Source organism: Odocoileus virginianus, chromosome 22 (genome assembly GCF_023699985.2).
Source record: "Odocoileus virginianus isolate 20LAN1187 ecotype Illinois chromosome 22, Ovbor_1.2, whole genome shotgun sequence".
NCBI lineage: Eukaryota > Metazoa > Chordata > Mammalia > Artiodactyla > Cervidae > Odocoileus > Odocoileus virginianus.
Genome location: NC_069695.1, coordinates 85,787 through 109,231, shown reverse-complemented (window position 1 = coordinate 109,231; position 23,445 = coordinate 85,787). Strand labels below are relative to the sequence as shown.

Sequence of the window (23,445 nt, the reverse complement as noted above, 5' to 3'; positions counted from 1 at the left end):
GTTACCCGTGAAGCGTGATCGCAACCCAGGAGCACTCGGGAAATGGGTATTGCTTCCCGGGGCTGCTCTCTGAGCCGGTGTTATCGGCTTTTAAAGAACACACACAGAGCAGGGAGTTCGTACGCTAGCCGTTAACCAGAAACTTGCTTTGGAGCTAACTAGGAACCCAGTCAGATTTCCCCCTTTTAATTCAAATATGAAGAACTAGTTACCTAGGAAGCCTAAAGGGATGATAAACACAACATTCAGAATTGTGGTCAAAGAGGATCAGACAGAGATCTTCTAGATGGAGAAGGGGTGGAAGATTGAGGCGACGACAGTCAGTCTTCCAGCCCTTAAGCTAGATGGTGAGTCACGGGAGTTTGTGTTATTATTATTAGGTTTCATTATTTACGTACAGAACGCATACGTTCTTTCACATGTGTCAGATATTCATGATACAGTTTTAAAGGAGAAAAATGTAAGTTGCCTGAGGAAGAGATATCTAACGCATTACCTGACAGTATCACTCCATTTCTGAAACCATTAAGTTATATCTTCCTTTCTTACCCGTCTTTCAAGTTCTTTCACAACATTTCTGTGCTTCCAAAAAAATACTCTGCAGGTGACAATGGAAGAGCAGGGATTTTGTGTCAAAGCAACTCACGCTCAGTACCTACGCCCTCTGAAACCCTCACAAGCTTTCAGCTGTTGACTTTTATCATTGTGGCCCTTCTTCCCCCTCTCACTGGTCTCTGGGCACCGCCTTTGGTCAGCACTCACAGAAAGGTACCCGCACCCTGTCAACTCTGGTTGGGAAAGCGGTGTGTCCCGTGGTCAGACTGACCCCACAGAGGTCACCATTTCTGCACCAGAAACACCACAACCTCTTTCCTGTGAGCGAGTGCCCTCCCTCTCGTGCTGACCCGAGGCCCTGGAAGCTCAGCGCGGCCTGGCCCCAGAATGCTGCTCACCCAGCTGGGAGAGCCCTGCTCTCGGGGCCTGAGCCGGGCTGACCTTCAAGGACACGGCTTGCAGGTGGAGGTGGTGACTTGCAAGGTGACTTGCTGAAGGAAGTCTTACAGAACCCAGGCAGAGATTTGCACTAAGGGCTGGCTTACACCAAGATCCTTCACAAGGACTGGCTAGCACAGTCCTCGTTGTAGGCTGACTCCAATAGGGACACCAACAGTCCCCCCATTTCTGTCTGCTGGTTGCGCCTCCATCAGCAGATGAAGTCTACTCCCTTCTCCTGAATCTGAGCCTGCCCTGGAATTGACCTTAATCAACTGAATATGGCAATTAACTATACTCCAGTAAAAAATTTTAAATAAAAGTTCAAAAAATATGTATTGTAATAACCCATAATGGAAAAGAATCCGAAAAAGAATATTTATATGTATATATGTATATATCCAAATCACTTTGCTGTGTGCTTAAAACTAATACATTATAAATCAATTATACTTCAATAAAAATTTATATTAAAAAATAGAATTTGGCAGAAGTAAACTGGTGACAGCTCTGGGTCTAACCTACACAATGCCTGGCACTTTCTTTCAATCTCCTAGAAGCTCGAGCTTCCTCGGGGCCCAGATCCTCTGGCAGAGACCCCACGGCGGGGGCAGAGACAGAGAGGGAGGGGCATGGGCGGGCTGTCCAGTCATCCGGGCTGGAGCAGTGGACAGGAGAGTGACTGTCCCGGTTTCCCACGGGCGTCGTAGATAACAGACTACCACAAACTGGACAGCTTAAAGCAACAGAAAATTTATTCTCCCACAGTTCTAGGGCTTCCCCGGTTGCGTTAGTGGTAAATAATCCACCTGCCAATGCAGGAGACTCAGGAGTCACAGGTTTGATTCCTGGATCGAGAAGATCCCCTGGAGAAGGACATGGCAACCCACTCCAGTCTTCTTGCCTGGAGAATCCAAGCACAGAGAGCCGGGCGGGGTACCGTCCATGGGGTCACACAGAGTCAGCCATGACTGAACCTGCACACACACACTTCTAGAAGTTACAAGTCCAAACTCTGTGTGTCATTGGGGTTGGCTCCTTCTGGAGATGCTGAAGTGGAATCCATTTCCTGCCTGTCCTGGCTTCCGCTGGTGGCCCACGATGCTGGGAGGCCCCTGGCTGACAGCGTCATCACCCAGCCTTGACCCTCCCTGCATCTGTCTACGTGTCCCCTTCCCCTTCTCACAAGGACGCCAGCTATCTTGGACATGAGCCCACCCTCCCTCAGTATGATCTCATCTTAACTAATTATATCTGCGAAGATCATTTTTCATCAAAAAGTCACATTCCGAGGCTGTGGGTAAATGTGGATTTGGGGGAGAAACGATTCAACCTAATACAGAAATCATCTGGAGCATTCCGATCCCAGTGAGACCTTCAGATACTACAGCTACGTGAGAAACTCCAAGGAGAAGAGCAGAACTAAAGTTAGTTTTTGTTTTGCCTGCCCAAATTGCAAAATCATAAGCAAATGAATGTTGGCTGTTTTACAAGCCACTATATTTGGGGGTGGTTTGTTACACAGTAGAGATAATCAGAAGAGTCCTTTTGAAACAAACATTGGAGAGGTGATTTGACCGATCACCACCCTGAATTACTAAGTACGTGCTGCTAATATATAAACAAAATTGCCAGTGAAAGGAGAACAGTGAGATTTTTGTAAAATGCTATAGCAACCTTCAGGAGATGTCCTACATTTGATTTCATTTAATTGTTTTTCTTCACCCAGGGGTTTCTGAGACGTGATTTCCTGTTTAAAAGGAGAAGAAGAAAAAAAAAATGAAAGGGGGGTGGTCTATGTCTCAGAATGACTGTAAAATGCTGAGTAACATGGAAGGAATGTGAAATGCTCTGACCTTTAGAAGAGAGGCTTCTCTCTTAGGAAGGACAGGAGACTGTATTATATTTGATAGCCCCCGGCAAGAGAAAGGAAAGGAGTTGACTGTGCTGCAGCTGAGGTCCCAGTCTGTAAAGATGAGAAGGTGAACAGACTTGAGCTGTGAAAACCATGAGGTCTGACCCTGGCCAGGTGTTCAGTAATTCAACCTCATCTCGCCCAGGCAGAAGAGACTTTCAAGCCTCCATCTTCTGAGAGCCTTGGGTCGAACCGGATGAAGGAAATGACGGGCTGCCGATTTTCCATAACAACTTCCCAAGGCCATGCAGGGTGAGAAATGGCAAATGTCAGTCTCTCGTGACCCTAGGAGCCGCAAAGCCTGCTATAAAACTGTTGAGTAATAAAATACAATGGGGCGAGGGGGAAGTTATCCAAAAGGGAACGGGTTGTGACGATCAAGCCTACTGGGAAAATAATCACGAATCTTCATGGAGAGACAAGGACATCGCAGACTCAGATGGAAGTCAAAGCGTAGGGGTCCTTTCCACTTATTAAGCATGAGCATCAGGAAAGCTCCCTGTGCCATGTGGCGTTTCAGATTCCTCATTTGGAAAAGGGGAATAAAAATGCCCTACTTTCCTCAAAAGGTCACTCTGAAAAACATGAAATTATAAATATGAGACCAGTTTGAACACTCCAAAAATGCATGACCAAGATCAGGTTTAATTATCATTATTCAGCATATTTTTAAGCAAGCTCATGGGACAAATATTTTCTGCAGTCCTTATTTCAGATATGACCAACTGAAAGGAATTATTAATGAAACCTATATACACCACTATATATAAAATAGATAATCAACAAGGCCCTACTGTATAGCACAGGGAACGCTACTAAATATTCTGTAATACCCTATATGAGAAAATAATCTGAAAAAGGATGGATAGATGTGTATGCATAATGGAGTCACTTTACTGCACACCTGAAATGAAGACAATATCGTAAATCAGCTTACAGTATTTTAAAATATTTACAATATTTAAATATTTAATTACAATGTTTAAAAATATTGTAAATACTGAAAATTTGTTGTGCTTAGTCACTCAGTCATATCCGACTCTTTGTGACCCCATGGACTGCAGCCCACCAGGCTTCTCTGTCCATGGGATTTTCCAGGCAAAAATACTGGAGTGGGTTGCCATTTCCTTTGCCAGAGGATCTTCCCCACCCAGGATTGAACTCACATTTCCTGTGTCTCCTGCATTGCAGGCACATTCTTTACCCATTGAGCCATGCTTCAATATAAAATAAAATTTTTTAAAAGAAGAAAGAAAGCCTGGAGAACAGTGGTGTTGATGACAGCCACAGTCTCGTCGACAGAATGTTGAGCTCCTGACTTCTGACTTCCCATTTTCCACCCTGTCCAGGAATTTCAGGACTTTCTTCTGCAAGATGCTTCCTCTATCCCCTACTCTCATGTATTTGCAGCAATGATAACTATTTTCAAAACTTGGGCTTCCAGTTAAAGTCCTCCAGGAAAACCACCCTCCTGGAATGCCCACACTAGATTCAGCTGTCACTTCCGATTCCCTGTCAAGTCAAAGGCAGACCACTGCCAAGACAAAGCTGGTGTCTGGAGCATATGCTTTCTCCCTGGGGTCTTGATTATCAGCCAGTTTGGCATCTTACGAGATAATGAAAAGAGAGACTGAACTTATTGTTTTCTGCCACCACAAAGTCTCTTGACATTTAGATTTCCAAGTCAATCTAAAAGAAATTAAGTATTAAATTCTGCTAACTATGCACAAGACAACTTACAAAAAAATCTGTCAACCTTACAAATATCTTCTAATATTGATAATACTACATCTTTTTCCCATTTTGCTGTGCTTAGTTATCAGTCATGTCCAACTCTTTGCAGCTCCATGCACTGTAGCCTTCCAGGCTCCTCTATCCATAGGGATTCTCCAGGCAAGAATACTGGAGTGGGTTGCCATTTCCTTCTCCAGGGGATCTTCCCGATTCAGCGATGGAACCCAGGCCTCCCACATTACAGGCAGATTCTTTACCATTTGAGCCTCCAGGGAGGCCCATTTTCCCCATTGGTAAATAAGAAAATCAAAGGTCAAAGCTTTAGTAACTTGAATAAGGTCACAGACCTAAGATGGAACATGAATCTAGGTGGTCTGACTCAGAAATGCAAGCTCCTGTGATTACATAACACCTTGTTTGGGGCTTTCATGTAAGAAACAGAGGATGGGTGATGAAGCTTACACATTCCTCTGGCACTTGGCTTGCTGCCGGCTGTGCTGTTGTGGAGGAGCGTACATGCCGTGGCCTGTCTGTGTTCTTTTGGTGGAAATTCAGTCATCCAGGTTTTGCCTCTTTTGCCTATGATATATATATGAGTTCTCCTTTTTTTTTCTTTTTTTTTTTTTGGTAAGCTAGCCCAATTCATACTATGAGTCATTCTTATTAAATCTAATGATTTCTTCAGTGATGGTTCAGTGAAAGTCTAAATTCCTAAGTATGACATTCAGGACTCTCCATGAGCTGGTCCTTTCACAACTCCTGCCTCATCTCCCTTCATTCTTCCTCATTTGTCCACAGCACCAGGCAAACCATATTAAGAACCACAGCCTGTGGGGCCTATGTCTACATATTTTCTTATGATGCATTTTTCACATAGAATGATGTTCCCATCCAGGATTAATTATTGTCAATATTTCAAAAATCTTAATAGAAATTAAAGAGTTACCTGACATAATAACTTTCTAGACTAACTAAAATATTTAGTGCTTTGGCTTTTGGCCAAAAAAAAAAAATAGTAATGGAATATTTATTATCTTGTCTGATTAGAAACTCTGATTACCAATACTACATGGCTTTTGCTATCAAATTCAGAAGTGCCTCTTGATAAATGCAAATTTATTTATAATGACAAAATCTTTTCGAAAGCAACATGGGTTGGGGAGGGGATAGGTGATAAAAGTGTGGCTTGGTGATAAAAACAATTCCGAGGAACCAGTGGATCTACAGTGGTCTTTATTGCAGCACATTTTGTTTTATTAAAATTCCACCTATTTTTGGCATCTTATATAAATGCTTCTTCCCCCATGAAATCTTCCCCTAAATTGTCAGAGACAAATAATCCCCTTGCCTTTTGATCCTATGACCTAGTGGATATGATGCTCTTACTTCTCTATTTTCTTGGGCCTAAGCTGGTATCAGTTGTAATCTGCATCATTATTCTATATACCAAAAAAAGAGAAAAATACTAACAACTAAACTACGGCTACTACACTGACTTTAACATGTGAAAAAGTACAAAAAACTTCATGTTACAGACTCATGAGATGCAGCGTGAGTACTTTGTGTTTTATTTCCCTTACGAGCTCATTAAGAGGGAGCGACTATCTCTTCTTTATTCCCACTTCCTAGGACCTTATGTGTGTGTGTGTGAAATTCATGCAGTTGTGTCTGACTCTTTGCAACCCCATGGACAGGGTCGCCCACCAGGCTTCTCTGTCCATGGGGTTCTCCAGACAAGCATCCTGGAGCGTAGCCATTTCCTTCTCTAGGGGCTCCTTGCAGTTCAGGGATTGAAACCGAGTCTCCCTATTCTCTGCCTTATATGTGCTATTTATTCAATACGTGTGTGTTATATTGAACTCTTAGTTTAGAATTGTCTAAAAGACTCCCAAAGCCGGGTGACTGTTAGGCTCGTAGTGAAATTTCATGGACTGTTTCTGTTTTTTGCATGTACTTAGAGATCAATCTAGTCTATAAATTAGACAATAAAGTTAATTAGATAATAAAGAATCTCAACAGACTAATTAAACAATAAAGAATCCTAACAGACTTCTCATCTTCATATCAGTTAGAACTAAACATTTTCACCAAAATTCTGTTTGTTAGATTTCTATTTCGAGAGCCTTTTATTTAACTTGGGGTATGGTACAGAAAAATCCGTATTTACTTTTGAATATTGGGCCAAGGGAGGAAAAGCATAAAGAAGCATAGGGAAAGAAGAAAAAGTTCCCTTAGAACTGAAACCTCTTGTCTTTGTACTTGCAAGATACCATGGTGTTAGTGAACCAAGGGATGTTTAATTAGCTGGATCGGGGTATGGTTGATGAATGATACATCAGTCATCTACTATTACAATTCTGCACAACAGACTACAGCTAAACCTCTGTGCTGCCAACAATACACATTTGTTTAGTGCACATGGGGTGGCTGGGTGCTCTGCTGACCGGGGTTGGACTTGCCCACACATCCGGGAGTCAGCTGGTCTGGGCAGCTGGGCTGGAGGGGCTCTGCTCCACACCCGCCCACCCTCTGCCCGGAGCCGCCCACCCTGCGCCCGGAGCCACAGCCGTGTCCTCAGGGCAGCGGGCAGAGCACACAGAGCAAGCAGAAATACACCAGCTTCCTAGACCTCAGCTTCGAACTGCGCGCCACTTCCCTCGCCTCATTCTACTGGCCAACAGGAGTAACATACCCACACAAAAGCCACGAGGCAAGCAAATACCCTCTCTTTTTACTACAGGACTTGCTAAGTCACACGGCGAAGGGCATACAAGTACAGCCGGGGGTGAAGAACTGGTATCAATGCTGCAACTCCCCCCACGGAATAAATGGCATCTAACACGCAAATACCGATTTAGATTTACAAAGCAGGTTGGTCGCTCGCCGAGTCCTGTCCGACTCTTTCATGACCCAGTGGACTGTAGCCCGCCTGACTCCTCTGTCCGTGCGATTTCTCAGAAAAGAACACTGCGGTGGGTAGCCATTCCCTTTGCCAGGGGCTCTTCCTGACCCCTGGGGACAGGAAGGGATTGAAACCGAGTCTCCTGCATCGGCAGGTGGATTCTTTACCATGGAGCCACCAGGAAACCCTAAATTGGCAAAACAGATACAATTATCCCTGCCCCACTGAAGCAAAAAGGAAGCTTGAAGAACTCAAATAACTTGTGATACATCCCAAGTGATTGGGATGGAATTCAATCCGAATAATCAAGTATGTTAAACTTACAAAACTTATTAAAAGCATGGAGTTAAGTGATTCGGTAAAGGGCTAGGTCAATTCAGAAGAACAGTACTGAGTTTTTTATCTTCAGGAACAACCAGCCACACCCAGAGTTTCTGGGGAGTCTGCTCCTGCTGGTTGCTAGGCTACATGCATAAATAACGCGTGGGGCTTGTTTTCACACAAACACATTAATTTGTGAAGAGATCAGGCTAAGAGTCCAAGGAATGATGAAAATCCAAACTGGTGACAGCACAGAGATGCAAACTGCATCACACACTGATAAACTGCATATGGATTTTCTGTCTTGAAGTGATTGGGGAAAAAATAGTTTGAAGTGATGAACTGTAACATGTTGGAAGTAATTGGTTTAGTAAGAAAAAGGGTGTTAATTTAGAAATATCAATACTCCTACCCTCCTGGTGAATTATGTAGAGACAGAATGAAATCAGAGCTGCTCAACGATCTGATAGTTTATGGTTTCATTTACCACCACGTATGTCTCACAGGCATATACTCAGAAGAGAAGGTTTTTGCATTTCTGCCAGAAAGATTGCTGCCTAAATACCCACTCCCTGAAATTTATATTCAGAGGGAGAAAGCTTCTGAAGTCAAGGTCACCTAATCAAAGAGGGATTCAGTCAGTTCAATTCAGTTCAGTCGCTCAGTCGTGTCCGACTCTTTGCGACCCCATGAATTGCAGCACGCCAGGCCTCCCTGTCCATCACCAACTCCTGGAGTTTACCCAAACTCATGCCCATCGAATCGGTTATGCCATCCAGCCATCTCATCCTCTGTTGTTCCCTTCTCCTCCTGCCCTCAATCCCTCCCAGCATCAGGGTCTTTTCCAGTGAGTCAACCCTTCGCATGAGGTGGCCAAAGTATTGGAGTTTCAGCTTCAGCATCAGTCCATCCAATGAACACCCAGGACTGGGTGTGGGTGGAGAATAAAAGATTAATTGAAATTCCCAGTAACTTTCCAATAATCTTACTACTAAATACAGTTGCCCCCTCTATATCCATGGGTTCCACATTCCAAGATTCAATCAGCCACAGATCAAAAGTATTCAGAAAAAAAAATCCAGAAAGTTCCCAAAAGCAAACTGCACATGGCAAGTATTTACATAGCATTTACACTGTATTGGGTATTGGAAGTAAATCTTACAAATCGGGATGATTTAAGGTTTTGAGAGGGTGTGCCTAGTGTTTGCATATACTATGCCATTTTATATTGGGGGCTTAAGCATCCGCATGGATTTTGGTATCTGTGGGGGGTCCTGGAACCAACTCCCAGAGAATACCAAAGGCTTGACAAGTGTACTTAGAGGAACCATTCCCTGAGGCTTCCCTACCACGTCCCCCGGAGGACCCTTGCTATTTGACCTCAGAGCGTCCTACTCTGCTCTTTGGTTGCATTATGTCAATTGCAAGTTAGTATTTCTTCCTGTGAGGTTCTTTGCAATTCATGTTGCATCCTAGCCGGTAAGCCTTATGAGGGAAGAGCCGTAAATTTCTCATTCATCTTTTGTATCCTAGGACCCAGAACAGCACTTGGTTCTAGGTCATTCATACATTCACAGCAACATTCACAACACTTGTCAAATGAAGACTTGGTCCAGCATAACCAGTTTTCATCACTTCTACCTCCTATAGACCATTCTCTGTAAGCCGGCACCACAGGGGCCACACGGGGGATGTGTCCCATTCCCCCTTTGCAGTGGCTTCTCCTTAAGAGTAAGACCGAAGTCCTTAACTCGGTCCGTGGGGCACTGGGTAGTCAGACCCCTTCTCACCTCTTCCTCCTCTCTCTTGACTTCTCACCATCAAGCTCCAGACGCAGCGCTTCAATACTCTGCAGCTCTGCCAGGTCTGGGTCCACTGCATACATTGCCCCCTCTGCCCTGGGCACGATCTTGTCCTCTCTTTTCAGTCTCATCTCCCAGCTGCGAGCCCAGCACCACCGTGGGGAAGCCTTTCCTGACCCCCGTCTGGCCAGGCATCCCATCCCCGACTCCCACAGAATCCACGCTGCTGCTCTCCTTGAGAGCACAAACCACAGTTGTTTTACATTTATTTGTGTGCAGTTTGATGACTGTCTGTGTTCCTGCCAGACAGGAAGTTCCATGAAGGCAGGAACTGTGATGATTGATTTCTGCTTACCAGCTAATACTCAGGATTTTTGCTCACAATCAAATATCCAGGCCCTGAGCACTGTGTATGATCAGAACCCAGAAAACATGTATTAAGTGAATCAGTCAATAAAAGGGACACATAGACACACAGACACACAGATACACACACACATACACGCCCCTTCCATCTCTTCCCTGTCTTCCTTCAGGATGAGTATATAAGGCAATAGATCTGATTCTAAAAATAACTTCTCTTGAAGATTCACTAGATTTGAATTTATTGGTTTTAGCCAAGAAACAAGTTCCAACCAGTTAGTTGTCTTAGCTTCTCTGCTAATCCATGGTAAAAATTTTCTCATCAACACTACCTCTTGGCAATCTATTTGTTTTGTAAAAAAGACATAAAAGTACCTTGTCTCCATGGAGAGACTTCATTCAAAGTATCCCTTCTTACTATCAAACCAGTCATTAGTGAGCCTTCCCTTTATAACTCAGACTTTACCACGGTTTATCACTTCTGTGTTTAAAACCTCTTCTACGCCCACCCCGCCACATATGGCCACAGCTTGTTTGCAAAGAATGCCGATCATGCTTTCAAACAAAACTGCTCCCATATGCTTGTGATTCATTTCCCCCTTCCTGCCTTTGCTTCATTTGCTTTAGAATTCACGTTTAATTTTGAAACAGTTGCTGTGACGGGAAGTGACTGCGGAGGGAAAGGATCAGGAGACAGAGACACAGAACTGGGGGGGCTGAGGGAGAGGGACGACGCTTTCCAGACACACAGCTGCATCAGAGGCTGCTGGAAAAGCCCAGAAAGAAGGCCATGCTCCCGCTTGATCCTCCCTTCCAGCTGAAAGTAAGGGGATGGGGAAAACAGCAATGCTGAGGCAGTCTCCTGTTCCGCAACGCACGACAGTTCCATTGTTTACATTACAAGTGAACCAGAGACGTGCTTCAGTTGCTGACCCGGGTGGCATTTGGAAAAGTGGAAAAGCATGCTCTCTCCAGAGAATATTAATGAAACCAAGGAAGGAGTGGGGTGATTGCTTCTTAGAACTCAGTGCTTGACCTTTTAAAGGCGTAAAATGTTTGTAATATAAAACTAACTTGGCATTCCTGGACAATTTATCCCTTCAACAAATGCTATTCAGTATTCTTTATGTGTCATAGCCTTTGCTAGGAGTTGGGGATACAACAATGAAAAAAAAACTAGATATCCCTGACTTCACAGAGCTTACATTTTAACAAGGGGGAGTAGACAATTAAACAACCAGGCAAGAATATACCTGTCAGAATTTACTATGGCGAAAGTAAGCAGGAGAAAAGGTCGTGACATGAAATGAGTGAAGTCGTAGGGCTGGTGTTGCGGAAACAAGAGTCAGAAGGACTTCCCTGGTGGCCCAGTGGTTAAGGCAGGGGCCGTGGGTCCGATCTCTGGTCGCACTCAGGAACTAAAGGAACTAAGACCCTACATGCTACCAGAGCAACTAAGCCCGTGCACCTCAGCCACTGAAGCCCCGCGCCCTGGAGCCTGCCTGACACACCTGGAGAGAGTCCATGCATGACAAGGAAAGACCCCGCACGCCGCAACCAAGACCCAACACATCCAGAATAAATTAAAAAAAAAGAGTAGTCAGAGAAAGCCTCATCTGTCAGGCAAAGAAGTAAGCCTTGTGGCTACAGAGGTGGGGGTGGTAGAGAGCAATCCCAGCAGGTGGGAGAGCAAGTGCAAAGGCCCTGAGGTGGGCATGCACGCAGGGCTCTGGAGGAACACCGAGGAAGCTACTGTCACGAATGCAGAGTGCAGGGGATAAAGCCAGATGCCTAAAGGGGCCCAATTCAAGAGAGCTCTGCTGTCTAGTTTGGAAATCAGAGAGGAAAGGAGGAGTCAGTGAAGAAAACTAAGCAGCGGTGGCTACTGTAGCATCTGAAGCTTATACAATGGGTGGGGAGGATTCTAAAGCAAAAGAATACAAAATTACAAATCAAAAGTATAAAAATGAGGATACATTTAGAATGTGAAGAGAGATCACCTCCAAGTTAAAAATTTTTAAAGCTAGCAGATACCATCCATAACATGGTATTTTTAATTGTTTAACTGCCTGATCCTATCACATTATAAACTTGCTGACTCTGAGCACCTCAAGGGCACAGCACAAATACGTGGCTCCTCTGTCCTTGGGACTCTCCAGGCAAGAACATTGGAGAGGGTTGCCATATCCTCCTCCAGGGGATCTTCCCGATCCAGGGATGGAACCCACGTCTGATGTCTCCTGCACCGGGAGGCGGTTCTTTACCCCTGGCACCACCTGGAAAGGTCCTACATCCCTATAATACTTTCTTCCATACTTTTGGCTGTATACTTTTTGATCAACTTTTCATATTACAATTATCTTCTGTTATTATTTTCTAGAGAGAAAATGGAAAAATAGTCTTCTTTCTAGCATGATTGATCACAGTTTTTAAATTATTTTTCATTTCTATGCATAAAATGCATAAAATTGGTGTCTTTACACACAGACTACCATGCTGTTTCCCGTCTTGGTAGAAATTTGAGTTCCACAAACACAATTTAATCTGTTAAATTTGATTTCAAGCAATTCTTTCTTTTTAATTTAAAATATACAGTACGTTATTATTGCATTCTCCTATATTCCTGATGAGAGAACTGCCATTTAGTTAAGGTATCAAAGAATTGAATTTCACAGAAAGAGCATATTGCTTTACACATTTGATGATAAGAAGAATTTTCCACAGACTGCTTTTGAAGCTTTGTTTCTCTTTCACTCCCACGTACTTCTGGAGCTATAAACCAGAGCAAAGATTCACGGGGACTGTGATTCAATTTCTTTTGTCTTGATGCCAGTTACCTCAGCACACCAGGCATTAAAAGTATTTCTCAAAGCCATTCCTACTCCGGAGGAAAAGAAAAAACTCAACTGTACACACAATAAACGACAGCAAAAACACATAAATACATCCCACAAAACCCGAACTAAAGGTGTCGCCAACTCAACCCGATCTTAGCTCCATCTCTAAAATGTCTGTAGTCATCAGAATGCCTACAGCCATTCCAACATTCCAACATCATCTGACAAAAGGGGAAATATTAGACTTTCTAACACAGAAACATTCAAGCATACAAAAACAAACCGATTAGTATAATAAATAAATTCAATAATTACTGACTCATGGTTGATCTTGTTTCAGCAATATTTACCTGCTTTCCTCCTTGAACTGGTTTGAAGAATTCTAGATATCACAACATTTCATCTACAAAAATTTCAAAATGTACTTCTAAAATATAAGGATTCTTTAAAAATGACATAATCCTACTACAAAAAATTAATAATTACTCCCTTGTATCATATATTGGGTTCAAATTTTCATCTCATGAGATGCTGTATATTTATTTTTTCTTGTTATTTATCTGGGGCATGAGATTATTTGTCCTACAGCATCTGCCTCAGTCTGTATTTTTCCAACCACATTCCTATGGTATCATGTGTTTATCGTGTCTTCCTGTCTTCTGTACTCCTCTTCATTGAGAGTGGATCCAGAAGCTGTATGAGATTCTGGTGTGACATTTTCTGGTAAGAACACTTCAAATGGTGGTGTTAGAGGCTCTTAACCACCTGGTTGTTTCTTGCTTTTTGAGGTTCGCAGCTGTGGATGATCAATGCTGCCTTAGGACAAAGTTCCCAAAATAGGCCCGAAGAGAGGGATTATGTCAAAGCACCTTGGGAGACCAGCCTGGTGCCCTGGGAGACAGTAGGCTGTGCGGGAAGCAGAACCAGAAGGAGAGAAAACCAAACAACGGTGTGATTGGGAAGCTGAGCGGTGCAGGCAGCACTCGACGCTGCACCGACTCAAGGCCAGGGGCTGGGTTTTCCCAGACTCCTCTTTCCAGTGACCGGTCAGGACTTGCTTGACCACGGGACTGAGGGGGTGAAGGGGGCTCTCCAGAGGGGAGAGGAGACCGAAAGGCTGTCCATGCATTGGAAGGACATCTCTATGGCTCTTACAGTCCTAAGTCTTCAGCACCCTGTGGCCTGTGCCTGAGGAAGGTCGATGCGATGGTACGCATCTCCTCCCACCCGCGAGCACACGGGCCGTTGTTTCTAAGCGGACCTTCCAGGATGCCCTGTGAACAAGCTCACTCCAGCGACGCAGACAGCACAGCACAGCAGAGCACGCGCTCCAGCACATCAGCATCTCCTCTTCACACTGCCCGCTGCAGAAACCAGCGCCCGACTCTGGAGAGGCGGGCGCACGCCGGTGCCTCAAATCTAGCCTTATAAGTATCAGCACTGTCGTTTATTTCCTAAGACATCGCCATCTGTAAAACCGAGGTATTTCGCTTTGTGTGTGCGTGTGAAAGAAATTCATCCATCTGTACGAAGAGTTCAGTGGGGAATTCTTCTCTTGGGAAGGCCAAACCCCTTGTCATCTCCCAGCATTTGTGCCCATGGACCATATCTCAGGGACTCTCTGCCCCCGTGAATGGACACTGTGTGCTCCTAACTAAGGTCAAAACACAGTAAGAAGCAAAAGCATGGATGATGACGTGGAGTTACCAAGGGCCCTGGCTACTCATCTTCTAACAAGAAAACCTCTAGTTCATTTAACTCACCTGTCTCTCGCCAAGTTGTGGCTTTTGCCAAATTCTGACAGTTTTCCCTTCACAGTTTCTCAACACTGTCCCTTCCCTTTCACTGTCTTTTTTCAGAGTCAGCGTTGTTCCAAGGAAATGCAAAATGTGGTTAAAACTAATAGCCAGACAGACTTGGAGAAGAATAAGCGAGGTCTCAGAACAACAGAACCTGGAGAGGGAGGAGGGAGAGGAAGGGAAGCCAGTGCGAGTCTTGCCTTGGACTGTGGGGCAGCAGGAACTGAGAGGGGGAGAACTGAGCCAGTGGATGAACGGATGTGTTAACAGTCACCTCAGTTCCTTTGTTTGACCAGGATCAACTCATTGCCAGCATCTGCCAGCATCACACAGGCAGGGGAAGGGAAAGTCTCAAGGACCTCAGACCCCTGCTTGATGGGAAACCACGGTTCACATCACAACCCACTGCAGCCTTCTTCCTTCTGGCAGCCTCAACTCCAAACCAGTTGCAACTGAGTCCATTCAAAATGCTGCAGCCAAGAGTCTCTTTACTGCCTCCCTGCTGGACTAAGCTGCAGTGGGTGTTCCTCTGGTGCAGGACCACGGGCATTACCACCTCCAGGTCCTCGAAGGGGCACGCTGCTGCCCTTGAGTTCATCCAGGCTCCTTCCACTTCCCTCAGAAACCTAGTTTTCCCTAGCATCACTCCCTGACCTCGGGACATTTCTCCAAAGCCTATCTTCTTGACGAGAACCAAGTTTCGATGCCACCCCAAACTCCCCATGTGTTTCCTGCCATCAGCCATCATGCCAGATCCATAAAGGCAGTCTTCGCTCATGAGCCCAACAATGGACGACACCGGCTCCCGAGCGCCTGTCTACCTGCCGTTCCCGCGTGCTGCCGAGGAGATCTTTCAGCCACCCGAGTGTGACCTGCCTCCAGCTGACCTTTGGTGCCCCCACAGGGCAACAGGGAGTAGTTCTGTTATTTCACACCCCAAAAGATGGGGGATCAGATCAATCGTCATTCCCCTGTAGGTTAAATGTGGAGATGACCCTGACATCCAGAAACAGAATTTTTACCCCAAAATTTGGCTTTGCAGGACAGCTGAGCCGCTGAATGGTTCACAAAAACTCAGCAGAACTGAAGATAGCTGTCATCTGCACAGTTTTCAATCAGCATTTGGAAACTGTGGCAGTATACAACTATTCTCTGGGCTTCCCAGGAGGCACTAGTGGTAAAGAACCCACGTACCAATGCAGGAGACATAGAGACAGGTTCGATCCTTGGATCAGAAAGATCCCCTGGAGGAGGACATGGCAACCCACTCCAGTATCTTGCTTGGAGAAACCCAAGGACAGAGGAGCCTGGAGGGCTGTGACCCATGGGGTGGCAAAGAGTCGGACAGGACAAGTGACCTAGCATGCACAGTTGTTTTCTAATTGTTTTTCTTGTAACAGAAACAATATTGTAACTAAATCATTATGGAAAAATTGAAAACATTAAAATGTTATAAAAGAAGATTGAACCATCTCTAATCTCACTAAATGGAAATGATGCTATTATTTTTTAGGGTATTACCTGCCTGTGGTTTTCTACTCAAGCAATACATTATTGTATCTAATTTATATAATATAGTATGAATTGCTTATTAATATAAATAATTTCAATTATTTTTTGTGAATATACTCTGCCTCCTTAAGAATTCTAAAGAACAGTATTACATTTCACATGTAGATTCTTAATATTTTGTGAGTTAATTTCATTTTTTGTGAGTTAATTTGACTAACTGGACTACTCCTATAGAAAGTTTATGGCAGATTTTGAGATCAACAGAGTTAAGTACTGGTCTATTTTGTACCACTTAAGAGCTCTATGACCTGAGCAAGTTTCTTAAATCTGTGCCTAAGTTTCCTCTCATTTAAAATGGTGATAATTAAGAGACACGGATGTATTGAACAGTCTTTTGGACTCTGGGAGAGAGGGCGAGGGCAGAATGATATAGGAGAATGGCATTGAAACATGCAAATTATCATATGTGAAATGAATCGCCAGTCCAGGTTAGATGCATGATACAGGGTGCTTGGGGCTGGATGACCCAGAGGGATGGGGTGGGGAGGGAGGTGGGAGGGGGGTTCAGGATGGGGGACACATGTACCCCCAGGGCAGATTCAAGTCAGTGTATGGCAAAACCAACACAATGTTGTAAAGTAAAATAAGTAAATTAATTAATTAAAAAAAGAAAGAAATTCAATATTCACAAAACTTAAAAAAATAAAAATAAAATGGCGATAACTGATAGTATCTACTTTAGAGAGTTATTGTGATGATGAAAGGAGAAGGTGCTTAGATCAGAGTCTGGCATTTGGTAACTCTTAAATAAAGGTTAGTTATCTTTAGCATCTCTGCCATCTTTGTTTTACTGGCTCAGAAGGTAAAGAATCTGCCTGCAATGCAGGAGACCTGGGTTCGATCCCTGGGTCAGGAAGATCCCCTGGAGAAGGGAATGGCAACCCACTCCAGTATTCTTGCCTGAGAGTTCCACAGACAGAGGATCCCAGGGGCCTGCAGTCCATGGGGTCGCAAAGAGTCAGGCACGACCAAGCAACTAACACACACACTTGTATGTTTTACTCTCATACACACAGAGTTGCAGCTTCCTTAAGTGCTAAAATAAGGAAACCTTATTTTGTAGTAATTACAATTTCACTCTGAGGTTCCAGAAGCCACCTTTATCTCAAATGATTTTCTTTATAAATTAACATTTCTGTTTTTCTGCCAGATTCAACTCCTCTTTTTCTTCAGGAATCCCCTTAGACTCTCCTTTGGCCTTTGCTTAAACACCACCTATGCTGGAGCGTTTATCACTTCTTCTATGGACAGAAACAAATATTTATCACAGTTTCACACTTAACGTAGTATCACTTACATTTTCACTATAATGAAAATAATAGGAAAACCAACTAAACAGTGGCTTAAAAAAAAGCCAGGTTGCAAGTCCACTCCTTTTCTCCCTGTCTGCCCCTTCATGGGCTTCCTTTGTGCTCAGATGGTAAAGAATCTGCCTACAGTGCAGGACCTGGGTTCGATCCCTGGGTCAGGAAGAGCTCCTGGAGGAGATGGGCCTGGCCTGGAGCCCCCTGTCTGTAGGAAGTCTCCCACAGCCCCAGGCAGTGCCTCTGCTTTGTAGCAAAGCACGAAAATATGACCTACTGAATCAGCCCCTTTACCGAGAGGGCTTCCAAACGCCTCAGCAGGCAATGTGCTCTTACACCTCCTCAGCCAGACTGTGGACACGTCTGACTGCAGAGGTGGGCGTCAAAGATTCAGAGGACCACCCGGAACAAACTGAGATTCACTTCGAGAAAAAGTCTAAGATATCATGTTGGCTCCACCAACAGCCGTGTCTGCCATAAGAGTTTATCCAGTCCACCTTTTATTCCTTTCCACTTTGAGAGAAGAGCAGTCAGAGCATCTGGGAATAGCTCAAAGCTCAAGGGACCGATTCAGACCCATCTGGGAAGTAATGGGCTGGGGGATGATGAGGCCAAGGTCAGTGGGACCACTGAGAACAAACAGGGAAGCAGAGCTGGCTCCTCCATCCCCGGGAAGGATGCTTCCTGAAGAGTCCTCCGTCCCCGGGAAGGACGCTGCATGAAGGCTCCTCCATCCCTCGGAAGGATGCTTCATGAAGGCTCCTCCGTCCCCGGGAAGGGTGCTTCATGAAGGCTCCTCTGTCCCCGGGAAGGGTGCTTCCCGAAGGCTCCTCCGTCCCCGGGAAGGACGCTGCATGAAGGCTCCTCCGTCCCCGGGAAGGGTGCTTCATGAAGGCTCCTCCGTCCCCGGGAAGGATGCTGCATGAAGGCTCCTCTGTCCCCGGGAAGGGTGCTTCATGAAGGCTCCTCCGTCCCCGGGAAGGATGCTGCATGAAGGCTCCTCCGTCCCCGGGAAGGGTGCTTCATGAAGGCTCCTCCGTCCCCGGGAAGGGTGCTTCATGAAGGCTCCTCCGTCCCCGGGAAGGGTGCTTCATGAAGGCTCCTCCGTCCCCGGGAAGGATGCTGCATGAAGGCTCCTCCGTCCCCGGGAAGGATGCTGCATGAAGGCTCCTCCGTCCCCGGGAAGGGTGCTTCATGAAGGCTCCTCCGTCCCCGGGAAGGGTGCTTCATGAAGGCTCCTCCGTCCCCGGGAAGGGTGCTTCATGAAGGCTCCTCCGTCCCCGGGAAGGGTGCTTCATGAAGGCTCCTCCGTCCCCGGGAAGGATGCTGCATGAAGGCTCCTCCGTCCCCGGGAAGGATGCTGCATGAAGGCTCCTCCGTCCCCGGGAAGGGTGCTTCATGAAGGCTCCTCCGTCCCCGGGAAGGGTGCTTCATGAAGGCTCCTCCGTCCCCGGGAAGGGTGCTTCATGAAGGCTCCTCCGTCCCCAGGAAGGGTGCTTCATGAAGGCTCCTCCGTCCCCGGGAAGGATGCTGCATGAAGGCTCCTCTGTCCCCGGGAAGGGTGCTTCATGAAGGCTTCTCCGTCCCTGGGAAGGGTGCTTCATGAAGGTTCCTCCGTCCCAGGGAAGGACGCTGCATGAAGGCTCCTCCGTCCCCGGGAAGGGTGCTTCATGAAGGCTTCTCCGTCCCTGGGAAGGGTGCTTCATGAAGGCTCCTCCGTCCCCGGGAAGGGTGCTTCATGAAGGCTCCTCCGTCCCAGGGAAGGGTGCTTCCCGAAGGCTCCTCCGTCCCCGGGAAGGGTGCTTCATGAAGGCTCCTCCGTCCCAGGGAAGGATGCTTCATGAAGGCTCCTCCGTCCCCGGGAAGGATGCTGCATGAAGGCTCCTCTGTCCCCGGGAAGGGTGCTTCATGAAGGCACCAGGAAGACCTCCAGCTGCTCTGGCAGAGCGGGGAGGGAGCAAGCTGAAGACCGCAACAGAAACAGCTGCTGGCTGTGCCTGCTGGCCCGAAGGGGAAGGTCTATGCACACAGTGGACCAGCTCCATTCAACCCACTCACAGGTAGGAATCATTGCCTCCTTCACTTCTTAGGTGCTTGGAATGACTCTTTTCCTATTTAAGATTAATACGCACCAGGCTTGCTCACGGCTGTCAGCTTGGACTTGTAGAGACACCCCACTCGGGACACCAGTATATGGTGCTTGCTTATCACCCGTCACTCTAGGAGTTTCATTTTTTGTGGCCTATCGCAAACGTCCCCCTGGGGCTGAGCCCCTTGACTGTTACCTATTGTTTGTCTTCATAATGACCTTCACATGCTCCCTGGCTTCAACTATCACCCCTAAGCTTCTCATCCAGTACGGACTAGGATCTGACCATGCGCCAGACCCTGACTGAGCACTGGAAACGCCACTATAAATAAGACACCGTCTCCATTCTTAAAGACTGTACGGAAAACCTCAGCCCTCCTCGTGGGTACAAGTGGGAGAAGTCTCCCAGGGGGAAGAAACTTTGATCCAGGTCTAGGATGGACTACAAGAAAGACTGAGACTGGATGCTAATAAAATTGCACAAGATTTCTATGCAAAAATAGTGACTCTCCATTGACAGGCATAAAAATGGCCTGAATAAATGAAGAGATATGGCATGTCTATGGATGAGAAGATTCAACATTATAAAGTTGTCAGTTTTTTTTTACTTATATATGTATTTACTACATATGTGTGATACATGATACATAAAAATGCTATCAAACTGTACATATTCAGTTAGTGAAGTGAAAGTCGCTCAGTTGTGTCCAACTCTTTGCGACCCCATGGACTATACAGTCGAGGCAAGAATGAATTCTGGAGTGGGTAGCTGTTCCCTTCTCCAGGGGATCTCCCCAACCCAGGGATCAAACCCAGGATTCCTGCATCGTGGGCAGAGTCTATATCAGGTGAGCCACAAGGGAAGCCCCATATTCAGTTAACTTGGTTATTTTTTAGTCAATATTAGGTTCTTATTCATGTTGATAAATGTAGATCTTATCCATTAGTTTTAACTACTGAATTGACTTCTACTATATGAGTAAGCCAGTGTACTGATCATTTTCCTACTAAGAGACAGTTATTTTGTTTTCTTTTTCATTTGTTTGTTTTGCTTTTTTTCCCCATTTTCAGAAAAAGAGTATTTTAGGCACCTTGAAGGGTAAAAACCAGAGTGAAAGAGCAGACAGCTGGGTGTAGTTGAGCAGGTCTGGAAAAAGACAGTGAGAGATGAGTTACAAGAGATAACATAGGAAACAGTTGGGGACTAGCTCACACAAGATCTTACATGCCATGAACTCCCATATGTACCTGCATTTGGCCCAGGACTTTTCTCTAAGACTTGATTAGTCAAACCAGGAGGGACTGCCCCAGGCTTGCATTTGGGCGTCTCACACTGAACAAGAAGAAAGCCCAACACCTTGGACTGCCCTGGTAGTCCAGGGGTTAAGGACCTGCCTGCCAACGCAGGGGGCACGGGTTCAAGGCCTGGTCCAGGAAGACCCCACACGCTGAGGGGTGAGTAAGGCCATGCACACAGCTACTGCGCCTGTGCTCCGGAGGCCGCGCTCTGCACCCAGGGACGCGCTGCAAGAGAAACTCACGCACCCCAGCTGGAGGAGGCCCGGCTCGCCGCAGCCACAGAAAGCCTGCATGCAGCAAGGAGACCCGGTGCAGCCAAAAACAAAATGAATCAGGTTTTTAAAAAAGAAAATTCAATATTCTGCCCTCTTCCTCTATATTTTAAAAACCTAAACCAAGGTACTCACATCCACTGAACATTCAAGCAGAATTACCCGCCATCTGTGTTTGCCTGCTCCATCCCACACCCCCTGCGTCAAGTCAATGGAACAAGCCTGCAACAGATTCCAAACAGAATTCTTGTCCCTGTCCCTGTCAGATTGTAGTTTTACCCAGATTATTACCTAGATTACTGCTATCTATGCATCTTAAACCCCTCCAAGTTAATAATAACTCTCCCAGCAGGTCTACTTCAAATATGACATCTGTGAAATCTCCCCCAATCGCTCCTCCTGTCAGGATCTATCAGCTTCCTTTCTGGGCGCCCAGAACACTTGGGACATATATTAAATTAGGCCACATACATCATGAAAACCCAAGTATTCGTTTACATGTATCTCTTGCTTTCACTGGAATATTAGTGACAAGAGGAACACGGTAAATCTTTGTGAAAGGATTAAAACAATTACAAAGGATACTTAGAAATAAGGAAGATTATTAGTCTAGGTTTCTGGAGAAGAGCTTGGCAACCACTCCAGTGTTCTTACCTGGAGAGTCCCGTGAGTAGAGAAGCCTGGCAGGCTACAGGCCACGGGTCGTGAAGAGTCAGACATGACTGAAGCGAATTAGCACACACCCACACCGTCTAGGTTTCAGAAATGTAAATATCGACAACTCACAGGATTAGTAACGCTATTATATCTTTTTTCAGTAGATAACTTAAAAGTAGGCAAAAAAAAAGTCCAAATTTGAACAAGACTCAGGTGATTGTGGCCTTTCCTGGTGGCTCAGATGGTAAAGCCTCTGCCTACAATGTGGGAGGCCTGGGTTCGATCCCTGGGTCAGGAAGATCCCCTGTTGAAGCAGCCTACTCCAGGACTCTTGCCTGGAGAATCCCATTGAGTCAGACACGACTGAGTGACTTCACTTTTCTTTCTTTCAGGATGATTAAGTCTGAAAAACAGACACATTAAAATAATCATAGCCCTTTTTGAATTTCAAAAGCAAGTGGAAAGTTTCATTCTGTGTCTGGCCCCAAGAATTAATCAACAATAAATGATACCAATGGGGCACAAAAGCAAAGATAATAGCAGCCCTCTTAAAAAGTCAGACCTTACAAGCTGGAGACTATGTCTGTGCTAGTTGTTCAGTCGTGCCATGGGATTCTCCAGGCAGGAATACTGGAGGGGATTGCTATGCCTTCTCCCAGGGATCTGCCCAACCCAGAGAAAGAACCCAGGTCTCCCGCTGGAGAATAATCTACTTTTAAAATGTCTCGGGTTAACAGTTATATCAAGTTTGATGTCCCTTATTACTTCAAAATGTACTCAAAATGCTTTCTTCCTACAGAGAATCCCAATGGCCTTCATGGCTCTGGGTCTCCTACTGCGATTCCTGTCAAAAGATGGGCAATCCTCCATGAACTTGTTGGGGAGACTGGACAGACCCGCTGGAAGTGGTCAGAGACGTAGGACGGAGGAGACACTGTCGTCCTCACAGACCCATGTGGAACCATAACCATAGCGGATGAGAAGAACCCTGTGGTCTAAGACATCCTCCCCTGAGGCCCCAGCTTCAAAAGAACAGTAAGATGCTAAATACTGCTTTCTATTTAAATAGAGAAAGCAGCAGGTAATTTTTCCTGCAGCAGGTATTACATTCCAGTCTCATCACTTAATCTGTGCCCTCCCGCAGCCAGGCTGTTGCTGGCACTGTGACTCGGTGGGGCTGGCACACAGCTGGTGCCTGGCAGTCAGCCCTTAACCGGCAGAGTATGACCGTTAGCACCCGGCAGTATGTGCCCCTTAGCTTGCGGCCGTTAGCACCTGACCATTAGCATGTATCCCTTAGCACGTGGCCATTAGCACGTGACTTAGCAGGCGTCCGTTAGCACGTGGCTGTTAGCACGTGACTTAGAAGGTGTCCGTTAGCACGTGGCCATTAGCACGACTCTTAGCAGGCGTCCGTTAGCACCTGGCTGTTAGCACGTGACTTAGCAGGCATCCATTAGCACGTGACTTAGCAGGCGTCCGTTAGCACGTGGCTGTTAGCACGTGACTTAGCAGGCGTCCGTTAGCACGTGGCTGTTAGCACGTGACTTAGCAGGCGTCCGTTAGCACGTGACTTAGCAGGCGTC

At 45.8% G+C, this 23,445-nt stretch overlaps 1 long non-coding RNA gene across 1 annotated transcript; it reads right to left on the bottom strand.

The window, feature by feature from the left end:
• Positions 1 to 1,661: 1,661 nt before the first annotated feature.
• LOC139030338 (uncharacterized) lies at positions 1,662 to 23,143 on the bottom strand. Its single transcript, XR_011482614.1, has 3 exons — positions 22,807 to 23,143; positions 2,850 to 3,141; positions 1,662 to 2,743 (listed from the first exon to the last, which is right to left on the bottom strand). It is a non-coding gene; the product is annotated as an uncharacterized lncRNA (long non-coding RNA).
• Positions 23,144 to 23,445: the final 302 nt, after the last annotated feature.